The sequence below is a fragment of the Schistocerca nitens genome, chromosome 4 (assembly GCF_023898315.1).
Source record: "Schistocerca nitens isolate TAMUIC-IGC-003100 chromosome 4, iqSchNite1.1, whole genome shotgun sequence".
Taxonomy (NCBI): Eukaryota; Metazoa; Arthropoda; class Insecta; order Orthoptera; family Acrididae; genus Schistocerca; species Schistocerca nitens.
Genome location: NC_064617.1, coordinates 487417959 through 487432148, shown reverse-complemented (window position 1 = coordinate 487432148; position 14190 = coordinate 487417959).

Below are 14190 nucleotides of genomic sequence, written 5' to 3'. Positions count from 1 at the left end.
TGTCCCCCATTGAGCATGTTTGGGACTGGATGAAGCGTCGTCTCACGCGGTCTGCACTTCCAGCACGAACGCTGGTCCAACTGAGGCGCCAGGTGGAAATGGCATGGCAAGCCGTTCCACAGGACTACATCCAGCATCTCTACGATCGTCTCCATGGGAGAACAGCAGCCTGCATTGCTGCGAAAGGTGGATATACACTGTACTAGTGCCGACATCGTGCATGCTCTGTTGCCTGTGTCTATGTGCCTGTGGTTCTGTCAGTGTGATCATGTGATGTATCTGACCCCAGGAATGTGTCAATAAAGTTTCCCCTTCCTGGGACAATGAATTCACGGTGTTCTTATTTCAATTTCCAGGAGTGTATTAGGCTATCCGTGCACACTTCGTGGCCACACCCACACTTCCATATGTCGTCAAGTGTCTGCCTACTACTTGCACTCGTATGTCCATTACGTACGTTGGAGACATTCTAATTGAAAGTTACTCTACCTGTGTCGTTAGATAAACACGATACTGCAATACTTGCTTCTTCAGAGACGCATGCAAATCCGAACGAACATCGCGTCGTTCTTCTTAACAACACAGGCACTACAATATCGTATTTATACGCCAGTACTGTGCAGCGAAATTCAATAAAAATGACCTCTGTTCGAGAATTACGTAATATTTGTACGAGTTCAGGCTGTGATCTAGAAACTACGAAATACTGAAGTTTCGATCTCGCCGTGAAGCGTGCAACAAGAAGACCGCTCACTATAAGCGGGAGATCCGGTCCCGCACAAAGTTTCGTTGTCGTCATTCCCTTATACAGCTGACGGTTGTCCATATTCGCAACCATGAATTCATTTCATCTAAGTGCGGGAATATCGTCAGAGTTTCAGTGTACTCAGCAGATAAAACCGGTTTGCAAAATATTAGTATCTTTGGATTCGGAGTACAGACTTGTGCAGGGTGAAAAGTATTTAAACCGACAAACTCTGGGAGGTTGTAGGGGACATCAAAAGAAATATTTTTCCCTAATGTCATTTTTTCCTATGAGGAGTATTTAAACCGGTAGAGGATGATTTCTCTGGCGGCAAATTAATTAAACCAACAAACACTTTTCCATTTTTTTATGACCAAGAGGCAACACATTAACACAACCCAATTTCCATTACAGTAGATTTTCAAAAATGCCTCCATTGACACGTAAGCCAAGGTTACACCGTCGGATCATGTTCCGTCTGACACGGGCAAAAACCCCAGGAGTATTCTGAATTGTTCCTGCTGCTGCTACTATCCGGGCAAACCAGATCCTCTTCTGATGCAACAGGAGTTGAGTAAACAAGGTTGCGCATCTCTCCCCATACAAAAAAAAGTCCAGAGGGGACATATCTGGTGATCGAACAGGCCATGGTACAGGACCACCTCTGCCAATCCACGCTTCTGGGAACCATAGGTCCAGGAATCCACGCGCACGACGACTGAAATGTGCCGGCGACCCGTCATGTTGGAACCACATGCGTTGTCTTGTAGTGAGCGGGACGTCTTCCAGCAATTCTGGCAATGCTCTGGCGAGATAATTGTAATAGTGCCAGCCATTTAATGGCCTAGGTAGTAGATACGGCCCAATTAAATAGTCCCCAACAACACTGACCCACACATTAACGAAGAACCGCACTTGATGAGCGCTAGCACTGTGGCATGTGGGTTATCCTCACTCCAAACATGCGAATCGTGCATGTTGGAGACTCCATCGCGCCCAAATGTTGCTTCATCGGTAAACAACACAGGGGATGGAAATGCAGGATGCATTTCACACTGTTCTAGGTACCACTGCGAAAACTGTGCTCTGGGTGGATAATCAACTGGTTCCAGGTTGTGGACACGCTGTAAGTGAAATGGAAGTAACAATTGCTCTCGAAGGACTGTTCTTACATTCGCCTGATTCGTCCCCATGTTGCGTGCAATTGCACGAGTGCTGATTGACGGACCTCGCTCCACATGCTGCAAGACAGTTTCCTCAAATTGCAGCGTTATCACCTTGCGACGGCGAACCTGTCCAGGTAATCTGCTAAATGACCCGGCCTCACGCAGACCTTGCTACACAGCAGCAAAGGTCGTATGATGCGGGATACGGTAATTAGGATATTGTTGTTGACTAACCCGCTGTGCAGCTCGTCAGTTGTGGTGCGCTACGTAGTACGCACTAACCGTATCAGTGTACTCACTTCAGGTGTATCGCTCCATTAATAAACAGAGACAATGCACTACTACACTGGTGGACAGCAGTTGCCTACAACTCAAGAGCGTAAGACGCCCTCTAACAACTGAAGAGCGTGATACGGCCTCCACCGGTTTAAATAAACCTCGTAGGAAAAAATGACATTAGGGAAAAATATTTGTTTTGATGTCCCCTACAACCTCCCAGAGTTTGCCGGTTTAAATACTTTTCATCCTGTAGATACAGATGAGGAACTTGAGGATACGGTATTGATATGGGCAGCATTTCTCTTATTCACGCAGTCCGCTACTCGATCCTTGACCCTTGTTGCGCAATGTATGAAAAAATCATTTTTTCGAAGATGCAGGTCGGAAGCAGGGGTGGCATCCCGGCCAGTGCAGCTTGTGACAATGCCGGACACTTCTTCCGAGAAGGTGGCCCGCCATTCAGGTGTTTGCACCCTGGGCTTTGTACCGGTGATTCTTTAGGGACCGGGGTCAGGGCCCTCTCTGCTCATCCCCGTGCAGAGCGGGGCCGCCTCACACACGAGTTCCCAGCACAGCACAGCACGGCACAGCTCGCGGTGCGCCGCGCTGCTCCCAATAATAAAAGGGTGAGTGGCCGCGGCAGCTGCTGTGGCAGGGCCGGGCCGCCCTTAATTTTGTAAGGCCCTCGCTCCCTTTTCTTGCGCGGGCTCCCCTTCTTCTTATAGATCCCCTTCCGTTGCTTTATGTGACGCCGCGCACGCACCGCTCCGTTGGCCGCGTCGCGTCTCTCTGCCCCTGCCCGCCACTACTGGCCGGCGCGAAAACATCGGTCTCCTGGCTGCGCTAGTTTGTAAACAAACGCTTGCCTGAGGTTTCTGCACTGCGTCAGCAACAACGCTCTCCGACTCAAATGAGTTTTTTTCTACATCTCAGGAACAGATCCGAATTCCGAGATTCTTTAACTGTGCTGTCTATTGTATCATTCAGTTAAGCTACGGGTCGTCTCTGTCCTAACTTATTTCTACTGACCAGAACGAAGACATTGAACTTCTGGCTAGGCTGGTTTGCAAACAAGCGCCTTCTGGTAGGGTCTGTTTTGTGTCAGAGACCATGCTCTTTCACCCAAATTCGTTCTTTTTTCTGTCTCTAGAGCAGTCCCTTATTTCGCAAATCTTTGAATTTATCATCTGTTTTATGATTCAGATAGGCCACGAAGAGTCTCTGCTAGTACGCCAACCTGCATCTACCGGTCAGCACAAAAATAATGCCCTACTGGCTGCTTTTTTGTTGCCTCTCTATGCACCTGTTTCTGCAGGCCAGCACGATAAAATTGTCCCTCTGAGACTCCACTTTGGAAACAAACGCCTTCTGATGGTTTCTGGATTGTGTTAGTGACGATGCTCTCTGATTCAAATTCGTTTCTTTCTGCATCACGACAGTAGGCGTTAATTTACAGATTCTTCGCTTTTGTCGTCTGTTCTTTGATTCAGTTAACAATTTCTCTTTATGTTTGTTGAAAAACATAACCAGTTACACAAAAGAAATTATCCTTCTTTGCAGGTTTAGGCACCTATATCGCATTATTAGCGAGCGTCTAAAAAAGCAGATGTATGTAGCATTTTACTCTAATCACAGTGCCTATAAAAATATGCTTATTTTTTACACTCGCTAATAATGTAATAATTATAACTTTCTGAAGGGCAGTAGGTGCTTGAAACCGGTAAAGATATAAATTTTTTGTGCCTACAATTCAAAGCTCTTCTAGCTGGAGCGCAGTAACACATTACTGGACTACACGACATATCCTGAATAGTACATCAGCTTATCACTGACCGTACTTTTGTTTACTAATAATCCTTCCACACTATCGCTGTTACTGCATTTTCAACTAACCACTGGCTGCTTTAATCCTAATACCTCATTTTCTCCCAAAAATCCAATTATTATGCCTATTTTGAAACTATGCGCCTCTTCGCATATGATGACTCATTTATTCAGCATATTTTAAAACCAAATGTAAGGCAGAACTACTTTTTCAATTTCCTTGCTAGAGTTCAAATCCAGTTCTCTGTGATAAAAGGTGTGAAGCTTTTTCAAAGACGTTATTTCTTCGTATTCTTCTTAATATAGCAGAAATTTCTTCCTAATAGCAGATCTGTCTACATCAACAGTGGGATATTTATTGTTCACTCTATCATTTTCCATCTGTGGTGTATATTTAAATGCCATAAAGCTCAAAATCTTCTTCCTGCTGCTATATTTTGCTTACCATAGGCTTCTTTAACTTCAATATTTTACTTGAAAGTTCCAAGACTTTACTGTTGACTCAATTTGTAATCTAACTTGCCATCACCACCACTTTTAATGTGCCACAGAATTTAGTATAATAATAATTTCTTTACATTGGTGCCTACTAAGCTCACCAGAGTAGAATAAAGTCACCTCAGTGCACAGTTGAGTCGTTAAACCTTTACAAATAGTGCAGCGATAGTCACGTGCTCTACCATGCCTCTACGTGTTTCAATTGAACATTGTACGTAAGCTTAGGTAAATGTAAGGACGCGACAGTGTGGCAAAAAAGGGCAATCGTGTTTGGCCGTGCGGGTGACCATAGGGTTGTGAAGTTGCTAGATTCGTTGGTGTTCCACAGCGGAGTGTTCAACGTGTCCGCAAGTAGTGCTGTAGCACACAACGTCAACAAACACGGCGTCAGCATTGCGGTCGACAAAAGATTCTGACTGAGAGGGATCGGAGACACGTTTCACGGCCTGAGTATAAAAATCGCTTCCAGAATTTGTGCAGGTAGTGAATGAAGATCCACTGCAACCTGTTAGCGAGAGAAAATTGCGACGGGAGCTAAATCCAATGAACATTTGTAGTCGATCACCTCACACAAGCACATAATACTGCGCATCTTCAATGAACCAGAAATCATTTAACGTAGATAGTAGCTGAATGGCGGAACGCAGTGTGGTCTAACGAATCACGTTTTTGCCTATATTAGAATTAAGCACTTCGTCGAGTGCACTAAAAGCCATATGAAGCGTTTCATCCTGAATGTGTGCAAAGTCATGTTTAAGCCCGAGCTGGATCTGTTTCTTGCATTTTAGTGGTGTTTTCCCTACAGTAAATTGGGCTTGCTCACTGAGGTGACCACTAACATAGACCAGCATGTTTATTTAAACATTCTGATCAGGTGTTGCCTTTCAGTCAATATCTGCATGATGATCATGCTACTGATAGCCTTGTTTTTCAAAGCGAAAACAGCAGAGGTCATTGGGCTGCGACAAACAGGGTTTCTGCATACGGCCTCACCCTATTACATCTCGACTGGTCTATAAATCACGTGACTTGAACACCGTAGACTATCTGTGGGACATATTGAGACAGCCAGTAAAATGCCGACATCAGCGTCCGCTCAATTTGGTGGAATTGCGCTATCAAATCCTCAGCGAATGGCCTAATCCGGAAGCGACGAACGTGCACAACTTTGTGGACTCACTTCTTGAGCGAATCGAGACGGTTATCAAGTATAAGGGCGGAATTACATGGTATTAAATGACGCTTGTAATGATTTCTTTACTTGTGACTAATTTTTTGGCTAGTGAGAGCACATCGCTTTAGCTTAAGATCCAAGCGATTACTACACTAACGGAAAAAAACACAAAAAAAATATTAATGCACTGTAATGAAATTTTGGGACTACATCTGTCTAGGTAACATGTTTAAGTGGTTAACATTGCAAGATCGTAGGTTGAAGTTGTCCCACCCTTAGCCTTGATGACAGCGTCCACTTTCGCAGGCATACGTTCAGTCAGGTGCTGGAAATGTTTCTTGGCGAATGGCAGCCCATTCTTCACGGAGTGCTTCACTGAGGAGAGGTATCGATGTCTGTCGGTGAGGCCTGGCACGAAGTCGGCGTTCCAAAACATCCCAAAGGTGCTATGTAGGATTCAGGTCAGGACTCTGTGCAGGCCATTCCATTACAGGAATGTTACTGTCGTGCAACCACTCCGCCACAGGCCGTGCATTATGAACAGGTGCTCGATCGTGTTGAAAGACGCAATCGCCATCCCCGAATTGCTCTTCAACAGTGGGAAGCAAGAAGATGCTTCAAACATCAATGTACGCCTGTGCTGTGATAGTGCCACACAAAACAAGATGAAAAACACGACCACACCATAACACCACCGCCTCCTAATTTTACTGTCGGCATTACACACGCTGGCACATGACGTTCACCGGGCATTCGCCATATCGACACCCTGCCATCGGATCGCCACATTGTGTACCGTGATTCGGCACTCTACACAACGTTTTTCAACTGTTCAATCGTCCGATGTTTACACTCCGTACACCAAGTCGGACGTCGTTTATCATTTACCGGCATGATGTGTGGCTTATGAGCAGCCGCTCGACCATGAAATCCTAGTTTTGTCGCCTCCCGCCTAACTGTCATAGTACTTGCAGTGGCTCCTGGAGCAGTTTGGAATTCCTGTGTGATGGTCTAGGTAGATGTCCGCCTATTACACTTTACGACCCTCTTCAACTGTCGGCGGTCTTCGTCCGTCAACAGATGAGGTCGGGCTGTGCCCTTTTGTGCTGTACGTGTCCCTTCACGTTTCCACTTCACTATCACATCGTAAACAGTGGACCTAGGGATGTTTAGGAGTGAGGAAATGTCGCGTACAGACGTATGACACAAGTGATACCGATCACCTGACCACGTTCGAAGTCCGTGAGTTCCGCGGAGCGCGCCTTTCTACTCTGAGAGATGTCTAATGACAACTGAGGTCGCTGATATGGAGCACCTGGCAGAAGGTGGCACACAATGCACCTAATATGAAGAACGTATGTTTTTGGGGGTGTAAAAATTTTGGAAATTTTGATCACATAGTGTAAGTGTGACATAAGCCATTGCAAATGTGAAATGCTGGTCCATTAACAACTGGAATGAGATTTTCACTCTGCAGCGGAGTGTGCGCTGATATGAAACTTCCTGGCAGATTAAAACTTTGTGCCCGACCGAGACTCGAACTCGGGACCTTTGCCTTTCGCGGGCAAGTGCTCTACCATCTGAGCTACCAAAGCACGACCCACGCCCGGTCCTCACAGCTTTACTTCTGCCAGTATCTCATCTCCTACCTTCCAAACTTTACAGAAGCTCTCCTGCGAACCTTGCAGAACTAGCACTCCCGAAAGAAAGGATATTGCGGAGACATGGCTTAGCCACAGCCTGGGGGATGTTCCCAGAATGAGATTTTCACTCTGCAGCGGAGTGTGCACTGATATCAAACTTCCTGGCAGATTAAAACTGTGTGCCCGACTGAGGCTCGAACTCGGGACCTTTGCCTTTCGCGGGCAAGTGCTCTACCATCTGAGCTACCGAAGCACGACTCACGCCCGGTCCTCACAGCTTAACTTCTGCCAGGTCCCGAGTTCGAGTCTCGGTCGGGCACACAGTTTTAATCTGCCAGGAAGTTTCATTAACAACTGGTTTAACCGCCACAACGTTTAACGCAAACATGCAAATATGCATGTATTGTTTTGTACAGGTGCCGGATTTTGTGGGATGGTGTTCCATGCCTGTTCCACATGGTCAATAAATACAGGGATGGTTAATGCTGTTCCTTGATGATGCTTGAGTTGTCATCGGATGATTTCCCGTGTGTGTTCGAAGAGACAGACCTGGTGATCAACAGGTCAAGGCAATATGTCGACACTCTATAGAGCATGTTGGGTTACAACAGCGGTATAGGGGCGATTATCCTGTTGGAAACCACCTCCGTAATGCTGTTCATGAATGATGAATGGCAACACAACAGGTCGAATCACCAGATTGAAGTACAAATTTGCAATCAGCGTGCGTGCGATAACCACGAAAGTGCCCCTGCTGTGATACGAAATCGCACCCCAGACCATAACTCCAGGTGTAGGTCCAGTGTGTCTCGCACGCAGACAGGTTGGTTGCAGGCCCTCAAGTGGCCTCCTTCAGACCAACACACAGCCATCACTGGCACAGAGGAAAACACAAGAGACCCCCATCCTCACGGTTTAGGGGCAGTGGAATACGTACTACAGGGCGTCTGACTCGAAGCTGGCCTTAAAGTAACCGATTTGTAACAGTTCGTTGCGTCATTGTGATGCCAATTGCTGCTCAAATTGCTACTGCAGATGGAACACGATGCGTCAGAGCCATACGCTGAACACGGTGGTTTTCCCTCTCGGTAGGGCCACATGCCCTGTCTTCTTGCGACCGCACATTCTCGTGATCATCGGTGCCAGCAGTCATGTGCAGTCACAATATTCTTTCCAAGTCTTTCTGCAGTGTCTCAAAAGAAACATCCAACTTCTCGTGGCCCTATTACACGGCCTCGTTCAAACTCAGTGAGTCGCTGGTAACAGCGTCTTACAATGTCCAATCTCAAAGGTAACTAATGTTCACGACCGTTACAGTGTGTGTTTTGAGCAAAGTTGAATGACATCATCATAGTGACGCTATTAGTATCACTCTTACGCGACTGGCGTGAAATCTGAACAGACATCATCTTTCAGATGTAGAAATACGACTGTCAACTTTCGTTTATGTCGCACAACTCCTCCTTGGTGTTGCGATTTTTTTCCCGTCAATGTAATTAGAGAAATACAGTATTTGAAAATCATTCATCCTGTAATTTGAGAAGTACTTACGTCACCCATTTGATTTACAAATCAGATAGCTACAAACTCTCACAAGTTTAAATTTACGCACTATAAAATCGATCTGTGAGTTCTCGATTACCAGGATATCTGCTAGCACTACATCTGTGAATGTGGGTACTCAGACTATGGCTGTGCGAACATATTAAATGAAGACAATGTTGTTTCTTCCAGAAATTTTCGACGTTGTTTGGGAAGACAGTCATTCTGTTATTTCTGTCTTAGTGTGTCTATGTTAAGGGGGCCGGGGGGGGAGGGGTGGGGGAGGGTGGGAGGGGCTGTGCCTTTCCCATACTTTCTGGAGTTACCCAGCTCCCTAAGGCTTGCCGATCTCATTAGTCGATTCTGTCACCGTGTCGGATTTGTTGTTGACAGCTGATATGGGCAGACTGTGGATGAGCGCCTTTACCTTGCATAGGGCCAGCATGTAAGCCCATCCACCTGGGCAAGAAAAGTATTGTGTGTTAAAGGCAGATTATAAACTTGTGGAATTTCTTGCCATTTCTGCGGCTCCTATTGTTAGTTTACGTATTACTACTTTCTCCAAACATTAACTGAAACATGTAGAAACTTACATATACGCGAGAACATACCAGTCCGCAAAGCCGTATATCTCCAGCGCCGCTTCCGCGACGGGGAGGTAACCCGGCCCTGGATTGAATCAACCTAGAATTAGTGTGTCAGCCAGTAAGGATGTGGTTTTTAGGCGGTTTCCCACATCTCATTAGGTGAATACGTGCCTGGTACCCAAGTCCCGCCCCAGTTATACGATTTGTAAATAGTAAACTTTCTCTCACTTTCATATGAATAACACTACACGCAAATAGTTGGAGTGCACATGTTCTGTCGCATGGGGTAACAGGGTGGCGACAGGAAGCGCATCCGGCCACCCCTTAAACGAACCAAGCCAACCAAAACCTTATATAACCATGCCGATTCTTCACTGTTGGCACTAGAAAGAGAAGGAAATATATGTAAAAAGGTAAGAGCTTTGCTTTGCTGTGAATTAATTCATTTCCTGTTAGAAAGTGAATAACGAAACAATATGTGGTCCCCTGCAGTAGCTACCTACAACTCGAAGAAGACATTTTTATGAGATATTTAAGCATATTTGACGTATATGTCTCAATTATATTATCATAGAAGCATGACAAAAAATGTGATATTTCTGGTTTTCCTCAGAGCAGGAGAGATTGCAGTATTATGCATATGACGTAATAGGTATGTGAGACACCAGTAGGAGATGGTACCTTAATTTCGGGGGAAAGACCGCCAGTGCGATCGGGTGGTACTTGCAGAGGCTCCGTACTAAACTGCTAACTTTCTTCCATTACTATTTTAATAACGCAACATTAAACTTGTTTAGCATTCTGGAATTCGTATCTCCAAGCAGCAAGCTATGGCGTAAAATTACATTCATAACTAAAAAGAGAAGCTAAACGAAAAGGGGGAGCTGTTAGTGTGTCTTTGGAGCTCCGCCTAGAGCGAGCTTCCAAGCGAAGTAGCGGCGCTGCCTTATCAGACAGGAAGGGGCTGTAATGATGGATTGACGTTTTGTCGCTCAACAACAGTTACGCTTCAGCTTTATGTAAATGCATAAAAATATCAGATCGGAAAGAGGTACTCATGGGTCACTGACATATCGTCTGGTGTGGCCGGTCAAATCATAATTTTGTGCAGAAATAGTGAACTAGAACTTTTTAAGAATTCGTAACATGTAATGAGTTACTGATGTAGCAAGATAAAGTTTGTTTATATATTTATAAGGTGTGACATGCTAAAAACAGTGAATAATGTTTGTAACTCACAGTTTAATAAAACGAGTAGCATCCCTGAAATAGAAGTGAACGAACTTCTTAAATACATAACATCAATTATTCGTAAACGGTCCATTACAACCTCAAGACAATGGATCTACGACCTGCGTCCTGCTGTCTGCGAAACGGACATCTTTAGAAGACTGCAGGTTCGTCAGGTCATTACAGCTCTATGCATTTCATACAGGGCTGTGAAAGGAACTAGGCACTTGCGTTTAATGCATTCCCAGAACAAATGGGATCTTTACAACACATAATCTATGGTAACACAGAGGAGATTAAGCGATAATATTAGAATATTCCTCTTCGAACACTGTAAGAGTAAAAAGTACGTGCATAGTGATTTGACTACGAAGTGTGTCAGAAAAGTTATGAGACTGACTTTTATCTATGAACGTTTTTATTTTTTCCAAACACCAATATTAACTCCTTCTAAGTAATTCCCTTCGGTAGACTTGGCGAAGTCGGTGAAAGGCTTCAACTGGTAGGTCCTTTAAAATGTCGGTCACGTTCTTTTGAATGTTCTCCACAGTTCCGCAATGACGCCCTTTTAAGACATTTCTCAATTCTGGGAAAAGAAAAAAGTGAGAAGAATATAATCAGGTGAATAGGGGGCTTGTGCGACAACAGGAATGCTTGTTGAGGTCAAAAATTCCGTGACGGAAGTGGCCACCTGACATGGGAAGTTGCCACGATGCAGCATCCTCTTGTCTGCAATGTCCAATCTCATTCAATTCACCCTTTTCCTGAGACTTTCACGTACATTTTTGTAAAACAATCGGTTGACAATTTGTCCTGGAGGAACAAATCTCACAAGAGCACCTATGTGTTCGACGTTCTCGTCTGTTTCCGACATTGGTTGTCTTCCTGAGCGAGGTACATATCCAACGTGTTCTCAGCCCTCCAGAAATGATTTGCGCCAGCGAAAAACTTTTTTTCCTGATAAGGAGTGTTCTCCACAGGCCTGTTTCTATTTTTGAAAGATCACACTCTCGGATTCCCCAACTTTAAAACAAAACTTGATGACATAACGTTCCATTTTCGTAACACACAACAAAAACACAACTTCATTCATGGCGCTCTCAAAATTCACGTGATGTGTTTACAAAGCTGACACTAGGACCGAGCATCTGGAAGAAATGAACACACCGGTCTACAGAAGTAGAACAACCCAGCGTTGCCCGCCCGCTTGCAGTGTTGTCGGTCTCATTACTTTTCTCATGCATCTCGTATATGATTAAGAAGATGTTCATTTATTCATTTCACAAGCTGTAACCTTCCACCACATTGTGCCACACTTTTTTTTTTCATCCATTTTCTGACTGGTTTGATGCGGCCAACTACGAGTTTCTGGTATTAGTTAATGGTAATATTTGAAAAAATGTAATTATTTTTATGGCATCAGTATTACAGTCTTACGAAAATGTGATAAAATTAACAATGATTTAAAAATAAAGACGTTCGAACCGTTTTGTTTTTACCTCTCAGAAATTTCATTTCACGCCCCAGAGGGTAATAATTACCAAGTTGGGAACCACTGCACTAGAAGAAGAAGAAATAAATTTTCAAGGGATCTGCGAATGACGCCACGTTTTACATCTGCGACTGCTTCTTCTCTACAGATTTAATTGCTGGAATACAGAGGAACTAAAAAGTTGTGACTGGTGGCTCGGTGGTGTTGTTGGCAGAGTCAGACGGGCACGCTACTTGTCCACGGTGACAGGCGAGGCGCCTGCTAATAGGCTGCCCGCGGCGCAGCTAATGGGAGCGCGCACGCGACGCGACGCGATCAACAGGTAGCGACTTGTCCGGGCCAGCCGGCAGCCGGCAGCCGAGGTGCGTCGCGGGCGAGCAGCGAGCAGCGAGCAGCGCCAGCGAGCAGATGCGCGCAGCACACGCCACAATGCCCGGCCTGGGAGGGAGGGAGGGCGCAAAAAGCGGCCGGGCAGCAGCACGTGACGCGATACGTTACCGGCCGTTAGCACGCGCGCACCTCCGCATTCACACTGCACTGGCTCACCCGGCCGACGCCTTTGTCGTTCCAACGCCCAGGAGATCGCGAGTCTTGCGTGAAATAGGTTGCGCTAAACCAGAGCTGGAGGAGAGGGCTCTACGTAATCTTACGAGGACAAACGCTCATCAGAGGGATTCAAGGAAATTTATTGCAATGTACATGAAATATGCACTACTGGCCATTAAAACTGCTACACCACGAAGATGACGTGTTACAGACGCGAAATTTAACCGACAGGAAGAAGATGCTGTGATATGCAAATGATTATCTTTTCAGGGCATTCACACAAGGTTGGCGCCGGTGGCGACACCTACATCGTGCTGACATGAGGAAAGTTTCCAAGCGATTTCTCATATACAGACAGCAGTTGACCGGCGTTGCCTGGTGAAACGTTGTTGTGATGCCTCGTGTAAGGAGGAGAAATGCGTACCATCGGATTGTAGCCTATCGCGATTGCGGTTTATCGTATCGCGACATTGCTACTCGCGTTGATCGGGATCCAATGACTGTTAGCAGAATATGGAATCGGTGGGTTCAGGAGGGTAATACGGAACGCCGTGCTGGATCCCAACGGCCTCGTATCACTAGCAGTCGAGATGACAGGCATCTTATCCGCATGTCTGTAACGGATCGTGCAGCCACGTCTCGATCCCTGAGTCAACAGATGGAGACGTTTGCAAGACAACAACCATCTGCACGAACAGTTCGACGACGTATGCAGCAGCCTGGACTATCAGCTCGGAGACCATGGCTGCGGTTACCCTTGACGCTGCATCACAGACGGGTGCGCCTGCGATGGTGTACTCAACGACGAATCTGGGTGCACGAATGGCAAAACGTCATTTTTTCGGATGAATCCAGGTTCTCTTTACAGCATTATGATGGTCGCATCCGTGTTTGGCGACATCGCGGTGAACGCATATTGGAGGCGTGTATTCGTCATCGCCATACTGGCGTATCACCCGGCGTGATGGTATGGGGTGCCATTGGTTACACGTCTCGGTCACCTCTTGTTTGCATTGACGGCACTTTGAACAGTGGACGTTACATTTCATATGTGTTACGATCCGCGGCTTTACCCTTCATTCGATCCCTGCGAAACCCTACATTTCAGCAGGATAATGCACGACCGTATGTTGCAGCTCCTGTACGGGCCTTTCTGGATACAGAAAATGTTCGACTGCTGCCCTGGCCAGCACATTCTCCAGATCTCTCACCAATTGAAAACGTCTGATCAATGGTCGCCGAGCAACTGGCTCGTCACTATGCGCCAGTCACTACTCTTGATGAACTGTGGTATCGTGTTGAAGCTGCATGGGCAGCTGTACCTGTACACGCCATCCAAGCTCTGTTTGACTCAATGCCCAGGAGTATGAGGGCCGTTATTACGGCCAGAAGTGTTTTTTATGGGTACTGATTTCTCAGGATTTATGCACCCAGATTGCGTGAAAATGTAATCACATGTCAGTT